This window comes from Lissotriton helveticus, chromosome 11, assembly GCF_964261635.1.
Source record: "Lissotriton helveticus chromosome 11, aLisHel1.1, whole genome shotgun sequence".
In the NCBI taxonomy this organism is placed as follows: domain Eukaryota; kingdom Metazoa; phylum Chordata; class Amphibia; order Caudata; family Salamandridae; genus Lissotriton; species Lissotriton helveticus.
Genome location: NC_136072.1, coordinates 782227269 through 782239400, shown reverse-complemented (window position 1 = coordinate 782239400; position 12132 = coordinate 782227269).

The following is a 12132-nucleotide window of genomic DNA, read 5'->3' as shown; positions in this document are numbered from 1 at the left end:
CCAATAGGTTTCACATTTGGAAAGTTGGAGCTATTGGTTTTGTAAATGACATTTTATATTTATAAATTGTTATTGACAATGCCAATAACGATATATAAATATAAAATGTCATTTACAAAACCAATAGCTCCAACTTTCCAAATGCGAAACCTATTGGCAACGCCAGTGCTTGTTGTAATTCTCGTTGAGGATAGTCCAGACTGAGGTCGTTTGGAAAACGGAAAGAGCGAACGGGTATTCCAGGAGGTAGAAGGAGCTTTGGGAAATCATGAATGGCTAGATTTTATCTCTAAGTAGATGTCCGACCAGTGGAGGGAGAAGGCTCACGTGAGTGGTTAGGGTTTTACACCTACCTATTGGCACTGGTGCATCCTTCTGATATTTCTATGTGCATTAAACTTGCCTTTTTGTTGGATGGTTCACGTTTGCTGGTGTTTTAATCAGAGACATCCTGATTAAAAATTGGTATAAAAAAAATAGTATACATTCTCTGCAAAAGAAATTTAGGCACAAGTATCGCAATGTAAATAGATAAAGACCAACTCCAGTTCTGCTTATGTTCTCGCCCTCCAAGCCCCACAATGGCAGCCGGCCGGCCTAGGAATGGAGGAAGAGACCAACAAAATGAATAGCACTGTCAATGTAAACCAAGTGTACATCAAACCCTCAATTGCTGCAGAAACACTGAGAGACATGGTCATGCACTGAGTAAAAAAAGACTTCCCTCGTCAAGTCCCAGAGTGACTTTCTGCCGGAGGACCAAAATCACTTCTGCAGACTCCACCTGTGTAAATAAGTATTCCCCCCCCCCCCCCCAGTGCATGCCTTCGTTTAGCCAGATCCAAAGTGAATGAATGAATGAATGAAGTATGATTTATTCATGCGCTACTATGCCCACTGGGCGTCAAGGCGCCTAACTCAAAAAGATTAGCTGCCGGCAAACAGAAACACGCGCTCACTGATATGCTTTGGAAAAACACCAAGTTTTCAGAGCTTTCTTAAAAAGATCAAGAGAGGGCTGTAGCTTAATCTCCAAGGGAAGAGTATTCCAGAGCTGAGGCGCCAGAATAGAAAAGGCCTTGTTCCCCCATCTTACCGTCTTAGCGCGTGGGACTACCAGTTGGTTAAGCTCTAACGAGCGAAGACATCTGGTTGGCACATACCTAGAGAGCAAAGAACCCAAGGCATCAGTCGGGCCTGCCCTCAAGGCGCTATAAGTAAGACAGAGAAGTTTAAAAGAGACTCTGAAAGGGATGGGCAGCCAGTGAAGACTCTTCCTTGCCGAGGTCGCGGAGGACATCCATGGCAGGGCCAAAACGAAGCGCGCCGCGGCATTTTGCACAACCTGCAGGCGTTGAAGAAAGCCCTTGTTGGCCCCGGCATAGAGTGAATTACAGTAATCCAGCCTTGAGCCAACAAGGGCGATCACAACCTGTTTTCGTGCCTGTGGGGAGAGATAGTACGCGATTCTTTTCAGAATCCTGATGACGCCCCAACAGGTGGCCACAGTCCTATTCACCTGCAGCTCCATGGAGAGCCGGGTGTCAAAAATGACGCCTAGGTTCCTAGCAGATTGTGTGGGTGTGGGGCAGATGCCTAAAGATGAAGGCCACCACTCACCTGACCACATTTCCTGGTCTTTGCCGAAGACCAGGACCTCCGTTTTGTCACCGTTCAACTTTAATGAGTTGAAAATCATCCAGTCGGCAACCAGTTGCATACAGGATTTAAAGTTGGACGCGGTGACATTCACGGAGTGAGTCAGGGACACCAGTGAGAATTAACCTAATAAATTGCTTCTTTATCCCCTTCAGCTGGCGTCTTCATCGCTTGTGTTGTGTGGTTGTAGTCTGAGAAGAGCAGGATTTTCCCTCCATTCATGGTTGCCACACTTCAGTTTCTGTTTAATTAGTATCCTATCAGCCGTGCTGCCAGCTCCATCATCACTGCCACTTTTGGTTCTGCTTCCCTCTTATGGTTGGATGCTGCTTCTCTCTAGGCACTTCAGTCTATGAATGGGGCTTATCCAGCAGTATTTCCTCTTCCTGAAACCTTTGAAGTTTAGCGGCAAAGGAGCCTTCTTCATATGATCATCTCACGGTATCCAAGAGGTGGACATTGCCAGTCCTCATTAGGATTTCCAGGTACTTAACCAGTGTCTCATGGTGCACCTCTGACACTGTGGCAGTATCCCCAAATTCATGGTGAACGCTCTCTTCAGCTTCTAGATTTGCTGTTGTCTCCAGATAGGGTACAGATACAACCAACTAACTTCTATTCTGCCTTGTTTCAGCGATCAGACGTTGCTAACAGGAACTCTGCATTTTTAGGGGCTATGCTAAGGCACTGCACTACCCGACTATACAGTATAATCACTCCACAAGCTGAATGCCATATTTAAAGCCCCGCTGCATGTGGTCCCCAAGCTATGGGTGAAAGGCAGTCCCTCCTTGATGCCCTGTAGCTCCAGGAATAATCCCTCCGAGTATGCCACCAATCTTTCAGTCATCTGTCTGATCTCTGATCTGGAGATGCCTGCCTCTCCTCTCTCTTGCACGGACTGCGACAGTCTGTACCTTTTTTTTTGGGCGCTCATGCCTCTTCTGGGCCTGTGCAGGCCCCTCTGTTCACAGCTCTTCTGTCCACCAAGCTACTGCCAGTTAGAGCTTTCACTGACCTCAAACCTGTGGTGTTCGAATATATTCCACACTGGTTAGGTATGTGGTATGAGTACATGGCTTTCGTATAGTGCAAACCTCGCTGAAAGACAGCAGAGGGCTGTACAATGTGACAGTCACCCCACAAGTTACTGTATGGAAGGAGTACCCGAGTTCCTAGAGATCAGTTCTGGTGGTTAGAAGGACTTTGGGGCATATTATCAAGGGATTTATCTCTGCTTTTTTGGCTTTAAAAGCCAAGAAAGCGGAGATAAAATTATCTCCCTATCAGCAACAGGGTGCTAACACGCAAATTCGCATGTTAGCACCCTTTTTCTCTACGCTTCCCCTTGCATCTCTAATGAGATGCAAAAGGGGCGTTCCAGAGAAAAATAATAGGAGAAATGTTGTTAAGCGACATTTCTCCTATTATCAAGGATTTCGCTAACCCTGTTAGTGATAAAAAAAGCAGCGCTAACCGCGGTTAGCACTGCTTTTTTTACACCAGGTATTTTCCTGACTTAGCCATGATATCCTAGGGAAGGTGGATATCATGGTTAAGTTTGTGAGATCCTATCATCAAGCTAACGCCAAACTTCGAGAGATTATCGTTGGTTTTCCAGCGATAAACTCTCATTTGGCAGTTAGCGCGAGGATTTTTATCACTTCTGAGATCAACCTTGCTAATAGCAAGTTATCTCTGCGATAATTTCCGGCGATGCTTAGCGTTAAAAAATTCGTTGCTAAGCATCGTTAGCGATAAATATCGCTAATCCTTGGTAATATGCCCCTCAGTTCCAGATCCTAGGGATAATTGATGGAGAAGGCTTTTAACTTGTATTTCTGTTGTGAACTTCATTATCGCCAGTCTGATGGTGTTCTGGTTGTTGGTGCGTTGAGAGTCTCGAAGATGATGAACTGGTCAGCTACAAAGGCAGGGTTGCTGGTTGTGATGGCTCTGTTGTAAACAATACAGCTAGTTTTGAAGATGGGCTAGGATGGCAAGGGGGTGCCTGTGAATTCCATCAGTGGGTGTGTGTGTGTGTGGGGGGGGTGATAGATTTTTTTCAGACCTTTAATGAGTCATGCTGCACTGTGTCTGGGAGGGAGGCTCCGTGAAGTCTGGAAAACCATGGAGTATGGCATTATCACAAACCAGATACAGGCGTACAAGGGCTTGAACAGCAGTTCTGTAGCCCCTTTCTGTGAAGAATAATAAGACTTCTCTATTGGACAGCTTAAGGTAAGTGCTGGACATGCAGGTGTGGATGAGGTGCGGGCAGTGTTTAAGGCACTGGATATCTAGAGAGGAAAAGACTTTCAATTGGATAGTTCATTATATGTGCGTCTGTGAATTTTGATACTGTTACTGGTGAGGGGATCCATGCAGAAGATGAACGGTGAGTAGATGGAATCCTTGCCTACTCCCCAGGAGACAGGCTTCTTCCGAGTCCCGGAGATGCCCATGATACCTCAAGCCTAATTGGTAGTTGTGCAGGAGAAGATTGGCATTGATGTGATCTTAAGACTGCTTTTTCGATGATAGTGCTTATAAAAGGTAGATGAGTGATGGCTTGGTAGTTGCCGAGGTCATCTGGGTCTAGTATGGGTTTCTTCAGGAGTGGGAAGCAATAGGCCTGACATGAGAGCTGTGGAAGATGCTTTTTTTTTCATAACACATTTTATTTCTTTTTAAACATGCAATGGCCAAAATGATGTATATATTCATCATGTCACATATGAACAGGTCAAACAAAACATTTAAACCCAGGCCAAGTTTACTGTATTTGTATAAATCAATCCTTGGGTAGCTTTGAAGTTTAATAAAGATGGTGTTTTGATATCTGAAATTGAGGGGTGATCTGCAAACGTTAATCCACGGTACTCAGCCCATCTGTTCCAAATTTGAGTGCTTCTGTGGGCATCCCCTAGCTTGAAACACTGGCAGCTCTAACTCCATACAACATTCCATACCTTTTTTCCCATGCCTAGAGAGCCTGGGGCATATCTGATTTCCATAATCATGCAATGTCTCTTTTGGCTAGAGTGAGACCATGGTAAGTGAAGTTTGTATCTGTTGCCCCGAATCTCTTCTGATATGTGAAGCAGGGTAAGTCTTGGAGATCTGGGGAGTACCCACCCCAGCACATCGGACAGACATGCCATTACACCGGACCAAAATCCCTCCAGCTGTGAGCATGACCATTTGTGCCCTCATCTTCCCGACATCCCAAACATATAGATGATAGATCAGGCCGCCTTGCCACAATCTATGTCGAGTGTAGTAGGCTCTAGGAAGGATCTTGAATTAAATTAATCAATCTCACGGAAATGGCGGCTCCGCATGGGGATTCTAGGGCCTCGACTCAGTTGTCAGTGTCTAGGGCACTGATATTTGTGTGCCAGGAAACTTTCAGTCGTTCTAATGCAGTGGTACTGTTTGTAATGAGAGTTTGATATATTTTAGAGATTTTATGGTGGCCCAGGTCTCCAGTCAGAAGTTTGCCCTCAAGTTGGCTGAAGTCTGGAAAGGATTCAATCTGGGTTATATGTGGTGTAATAGCATTTCGGAACTGCAGGTATTTGTAGAATTGCGTGTTTGGCATATTATATTCGTGGCGGAGTTCTTGGAATGATTTAAGGTGAAGGCCATGCATTACGTCTCCAATAGCAGAGCTTCCCATCTGGTCCCATCCCCGAAATCCCTGTAGATTAGCTAGGTGAGATAAATAGTTGTGCCATGAGGGGGTTTCCCGTATAAGGCGGCCCCACCAACCCATCCGTCCAAGAGCCTGTCGCCATTTGAGTATTAACACCTTGATAGTGGGAGGTAGGGTATGGACGTTTAGTCTGCTGTATAAATAGGATGTGAGCGTAGGTTCATCGAGGAGCCATCTCTCCACCACATAGGCTGGGTTATTTATTGGTCCATACCACCTGTCATTGATTACCTGTAAATGTGATGCTGCATGATAGGATTGCATATCGGCGGCTGCTATTCCACCACAGTATGTTGATTGGAACCAGGTACAGAGCGCGACTCGAGAGGCCCCACCACCTCACAGGAACTGACTGAGTATCGCATTGATTTGACGAATCAAGAATGAGTGGACAGGAAAGGGGTGATTTTGTAGGTTGCATAGGAGCCTTGGGAGCGAAATAATTTTAAAGATCACATACCATCCATATAGGGATAGTAGTAACCCAGACCATGCACGTATCTCTGAAGCACTCGATCGGTTGCAGTACAGATGTTACGATCCCATGATATTGTAGGGTCCTTTGTAAGATCAACCCCCGAGGTATTGTATCCCGGTTGTGGCGTTTTTTAGGAAAGAGGTTTACCCGAAAATCTGCATTAGCTGTAATATTCTGGGACCCGATCTATGGGGATCCGTGAGGAAAAATAGGACGTCGTCTGCATACAATGCAATACGATCCGAAATGTCGGGCATCCATTCAAACCCACAGAACAGCACATCCTTCCGGACCCTGATAGCTAAACGTTCAATCGAGAGTGCTAACAATAAGGGGGAGAGAGTGCATCCCTTCCTTGTGCCCCGTTGTTTCGGACCATTCACTGGTCCTGGTCAGCTTTGAGGGCCATAGACCCAGATCAGCTATCTCTATGTAGCAGCTCCGAGCAGAGGCATTGCTGGACCCCCCTTTTGCGATTGCACTTTCAACTGCACTCACTAAATACTTTGAGGAAAATTGGGGGTCAGCCTCTCATAGAGCCCATGAATGGGATGCCATGAAGGCAGTGCTTAGGGGTGTTTGCATACATACAACGTACAGGGTCAGGCAACAACTAGAGAGGGACGTTGCAGTACAGGAATGTAGGCTGCCCAAACTAGAAGCATTGCTACCCGGGTCCCCGCAGAGGAGGGGGGAGTGGTGTGAGGCCTGAATTGAATTACTGGAGGCATGGAAACAACTAGAAAAATATGACTATACAGTATATAGGCAAAGACTCTGTAGAAAGGAAGATAAACCTGGAGCCATGCTGGCCAGGCTATCAAAGAGGGAAACGCCCACAGGGCCAATACTGTAATTACAGGATGTGGATGGGAAATTAGTCCAGACGCAGGCGGATATCCTGGATGTTTTCACCACTCATCTAGCCAAAGTGTACAGTGGCGGGGATGGGCCCGGAGGGTCGATCATAGCGGAGTTTCTTGCTGCAGTAGAATTACCCTAATTGGATCAGTAGGTGGAGGACAGTATAGGGCTCCAATCACGAGAGGATGTGCTGGGAGCTTTTAAACGACTAAAGCCAGGGAAGTTGCCTGGGAACAATGGCTTCCCGGCGGAATTTTACCAACAATTTGCTCCACAACTGGTGGATCGGTTGCTGGAGGTATACAATGAAGCCCTACAGCGGCTAGTGTTGCCGGATTCTATGTAGGAGGCGCTGGTGATCATGATCCCCAGACAAGATAGGGACCCACAGGTACCAAACTCATATACGCAGATTTCACCGCTCAATATTGATGTAAAGATACTGAGCGGCATTCTGGCAGAGAGACGTATTCCTCACATGCTTTATCTGATCCATCCAAACCAGGCAGGATTTATCCGAAGCCGCAACACCATTTTACATTTACGGCGGCTGGCGCATGTGGCATGACCGGAGTTTAATGACTGAAGACCACGCTCTAGCCCTATTGGATATAGAACAAGCATTTGATTTGGTGGCCTGGCCTTATGTATGTTACAATAAATGAGGGTGGGCGAGCGCTTTCTTCAATGAGCTACATTGTTATATACGTCCCCCCGAGCCAGGATTAAGGCTTGGGAGAATTTCTAGGGCATTCCGATTGAAAAGGGGGACCAGGCAGGGCTGCCCCCTGTCTACCCTCCTATTTGCAATCGCAATGGTGCTATTGGCAGTAGCAGTCAGGACCCGGCTAAAAGACTGGGGGATTACAGTGGGGGGCACAGAACATTTGGTCTCCATGTATGCGGATGACACACTGGTATAGTGTAAACAACCTAGGAGGTTGGTTCTTCTTCTATTGAAGATTCTTACGGAATTCGTCGAGGCGTTGGGTCTCCGCATAAACCAAGTCTAAGTTGATACCTATTGGGAGACTAGCAGACCGGTCGGCTGAATACCTTCCCGACCTGAGGATGCAGTGAACGACGGCTACCAGATACCTGGGGATTAAAGTAGCAAAAACACCTGATAGTTGTCTACAACTTAATTTGGGATGGGTCATGGAGGGGATCAGGGGCTCCGTATGCTTCTGGAGGGACCTGTCCCTTATGAGCAGGGTCGCAATCACTAAAATGGTCACTCTCCCACGATGCCTGGACATACTAGAGAATTTGTTCTAGAACATCCATTCAAGTTATTTTACAACACTGGACACCTTGGTGATAGATCTTTTGTGGGGTCCTTGACGCAAACCAGATTAGCTACACTACACTGTAAAAACCTTAGCCGCTGGGGGGAGTAGAGGTCCCATATATTGAATATTATAACATGGTAGCGCAACTACAGCATGCAATACATTGGCTAGGTGAACTAGACAACTGGGAAAAAAATGGCTTTGAGGGGTCCTATGTGGGAGGTTTACTACCGGAATTGTTGATGCGGGGAAGGGGGATACCAGGAGATACTCCATTCATTATTAGTACGCTATCCTATTTTAGGTTTAAACCTATAATAACTGATAAAACCCCACCAAAAGGGAAATAGCCCTCACCAGTGTAAACATATAAACACTGAAAAACACTTGCACAACCACAAATAAAAGCCATTCAAAAAAAGTAATTTTTAGGTCTCGCCTAGCGTTGCAGTGCATGCGCTGCTCGCTCGGCGAGACCTAAAGTGAGAGAGAATTCATCAGGTGACTTGAAACCCCGCACATCATTTTCATGGGGTCGCGTCAGCGTTTATGCTAAACGCCGGCTTCCCATTGAAAAGGATGCTTTTGGGCCACTGCCCTTTCTCCCTTTTGGATGGCCCATCCGGACTGGGTCGTCTGCTTCACGGCTGTCGTGAAGCACTTTCTTATCTTTAGGGGGGCCATCTGTTACTGGTCTAGTTTTCGTTTCATGTCCGAGTCTGCGTGCGCAGGATCTATCTGTTTTTTAGCGTCCGTGTAATGCGCTTTTTTTCTGGCATTCCTCCTTCATTCTCAATCCTCTGCCTCACAGAGACACTGTGCTTGTGCTGCAGCGCTTTGAAGCAGCTTCTCAGCACAGAGCACTATACAAAATACAAATACATAATGATGGAATGGAATCTTAATGTCGAAACAGAATTCTGTACACATGGATGCATAAGAAAGACAAAAGTGACACCTTTCTTATGAGTGGGAAACACATGTACCCTACACTAGTGCCGGTGAAAAACATAGTATCTGGGAAGCGCTATAGAACACTCCCAGAAATTAAACTCTCTTTACAGCAGGAGTGCGCAGAGAGGAGGGTACACCCAAGGGCAGAGAGTCGCCTCAGAAGAAGTTTGGGAAATAAATGCAATAAAAGCGTGCAAAGCTTGTGCCCAGTTCATAGTCTTCGACCCTTGTGCACAGCACCTTCCCCTCCGCACTGCCAGTCTGCTCAGCACATGTCAGCACCCTTTCCTCTGCACTGCCCGTCTGCTCAGCACACATCCTCCTCACACCCGGGATGCATCGAGGAGGCGTTTTATTGCTCTGGGCGAGGCCTCAGACACAGGGTTTACGAGCCCTGGCACAAAAAAAAACCAATTTGAAGTCATGTTTCACCAAATACACTCGCACCCTCTGCAGCAAGGAGGAAGCTTCCGGGTGCAGTTTACACAAGAGAGGCGCTACCTGCAACCCTCCGTGGCGGCATCACTAGGTGCTGTGTGTCAGCGGCCATCTGCGTCTTTGGTAGCGGACACTGGGCTCCTCGGCAGGCCACAGACCACCGATCTCACCACAGACCGACCGGGTCATGCAGCCTTGCTCTAAGAGACCCTCGACAGTTCTGGTGGTAAGAGTGAGGCCCCTCTTCTGATGCCCGTGTCACCAGGGCGAACCGAGAACAGATGCCAGCTTACGTGCAAGTCTGGGACGTGCCCACGTGGAAGCATAAAACAAAAAAGTCTCACAAAAACCTGAACTCCAAAATAACGGCTGGCAAACTCTCAGCCATCCATAATTAAAAACATAAACGTCGACCGTTGTCCAATTCCTAAATCCACGTCACCACATTAGGAGCAGGTTAGTATGTTCATCTGACACCACTGCCCACCTAGCCCTTCCAGACCGAGGGGAGGCTTATCCGTGGACTCATTAGGGGAATTCGAGCTGCTTTGTGCATCGCTGGAGACAACTGTCAGAGCTAGGCCTCCATGCTAAGTTTCTTTTTAATTTTTTCTTCACTCCTTTTCATTTGTTCTTTCCTTCCATTTTATGGTACATTATTCAACTCTCCCTCATTCCTTCGTCTTCCTTCCTTTCATGTCTTTTCTCCTCCTTCCTCTCCCTGCCTGTATTCTTTTATATCTTCTTTTCCTTCCTTCGTATTTTACTTACCCGTTCCTCCACCTTACTTTATACCTCCTTTCTTTTTTCTTCACTCTTTTCATTTGTTCGTTTATACCATTTTGCCACATTTTCAGCTCTTCCTCCTTCATTTCGGTTTCTTCCCTTGAAAGCCAGGAAGGGCTGCAGCTGCCCTCTTATCGCACGTACCTTCTCATTTCGCACCTGCATCGCTGCGAAGGCCTATTTGCCTGAGCAAAAAAAGACATAATTGCCTCGGAAGCAGTGAAAAGAGGCAATCTGTTGGCGCTGTTCGATTAATTAGTGTTTCAGCCTGTACCGCGCTCCCTGCCTATTCAGTGTCCCTCGCCATTTCCAGGAAGTCTGGGAGGGCAGCTTTCCATGTGTGCGGCCCGCGCCTATTCTGGGGCAATGACTTCCAGCAGCTATGGAGATTAAATGTGGCTGGATAATGCACAACCTACTTATGGCAGCCGTGCGCCTGGCATGACATTGGAAGGGCGGCCATGACGCACAGACTATGGGATCTTAGGCAAAGGGTTCTCCTATGGAATCTTAGGCAAAGGAGCCTCCACTGGAATCTAAGGCAAAGGGGTCCTCATCGGGTCTAAGACTAACAGATGTACAATGGAATTTACAGCAAACAGGTCTCCTATGGAATCTAAGGCAAAGGGGGCTTCATCAGAATCTTAGACCAACAGGTTTTCACTGAAATCTAAAGCACAGAGGTGTCCATCGGAATTGTAGGCAAATGGGACTTCAACAAAATTTAAAGTTCAGGGGGTTCCGTCGATTTTCATTGTAAAACAAGACCTACATTGGAATCCACAGCAAATAATTCTCCATTGAAATCATGGGCAAGGGGTGGCTCTACTGAAATGCAAGTCAAAGGGCTCTATCCTACCATTAGGCAAAGGCGTCTCTGTTGAAGCCTCGAGTCAAGGGGCTGCAGTGAGAATATGGCATGAAGAGGTCTCCATCAGAATCCAAAACCTGGGGTTTCTACTGAAATCTAACAAAAAAGGATCTCCACCACAACCTGACGGGGCCAATGCAACATAACTTTACACTGTAGCAGCAAGAAAGACTGGGCTGACATTATTCTGATTGCGTTTTGTCAAGGGATGTCCCTAAAATATTGTTTCTTCTTCATTTTTGTGGTCTTTGATTTAAAGATGCAGGGTTTAGACACATGTTTTAAGTCTGGTTTCAATTATTTTATGAACTGTAGAGAACTAGGAAATAACATAAGTATTTCTGATATTGGGGCTAGGTTTGCTTTTTTTCACCGATAGGTAAAATGGCTGGTTTCACAAGAATCTTTCCCAATATGCAACATCACATTTACCCACAGAGAATGGGTAGAACCCCTTTTATACATAAGCCCCCTTTTCTAGTCTGTATTGATAGTAGGAGAACTGCCAAACACCCCAGGCTTTAAACATTCAATGAAAGGCGTAGTGACAGGTATATGTGGAAAGAGTACTTTCACCAAGCATGTGATAGTGGTTAAAACAGGACACCAGACTTGGAAAACATGGAACGCAGTTTCACTTGGAATGCTGATGAAGAAAGTTCCTATAAGTTCAAAGATTGGAGTAGTATTGTTTGTAGTTGCAGTGATTCAGCTACCAATTTGAACACGTTGTGTGATGACCTGTCCAAATTGACAACTGTGCTGAAGTGCTTCCCTGGAAGAGATCCTTGCCAGATGGTATGTTGAAAGCGTCTTTCCAATCTCCATAGTTAATGAAGAATGCTATTGACTTTAGTCAATTTTGGTGCACTGCTTTGCGCAGGAACTAAAACGAGGTTTTCTTTTTGTGCGGCAAAGAAAGTCATCTCAACAGTGTCATTTAGCTGATGGTTCTCAATCATAGAGGCCTTGAATGCTATATTATCCCTGTGGCAACCGTTTACAGAATTTTTGCTGTGCGTTGATGCCAAAAGCAAGAAAAGGGAGGATCTTTGGTCACATATTGATGGCG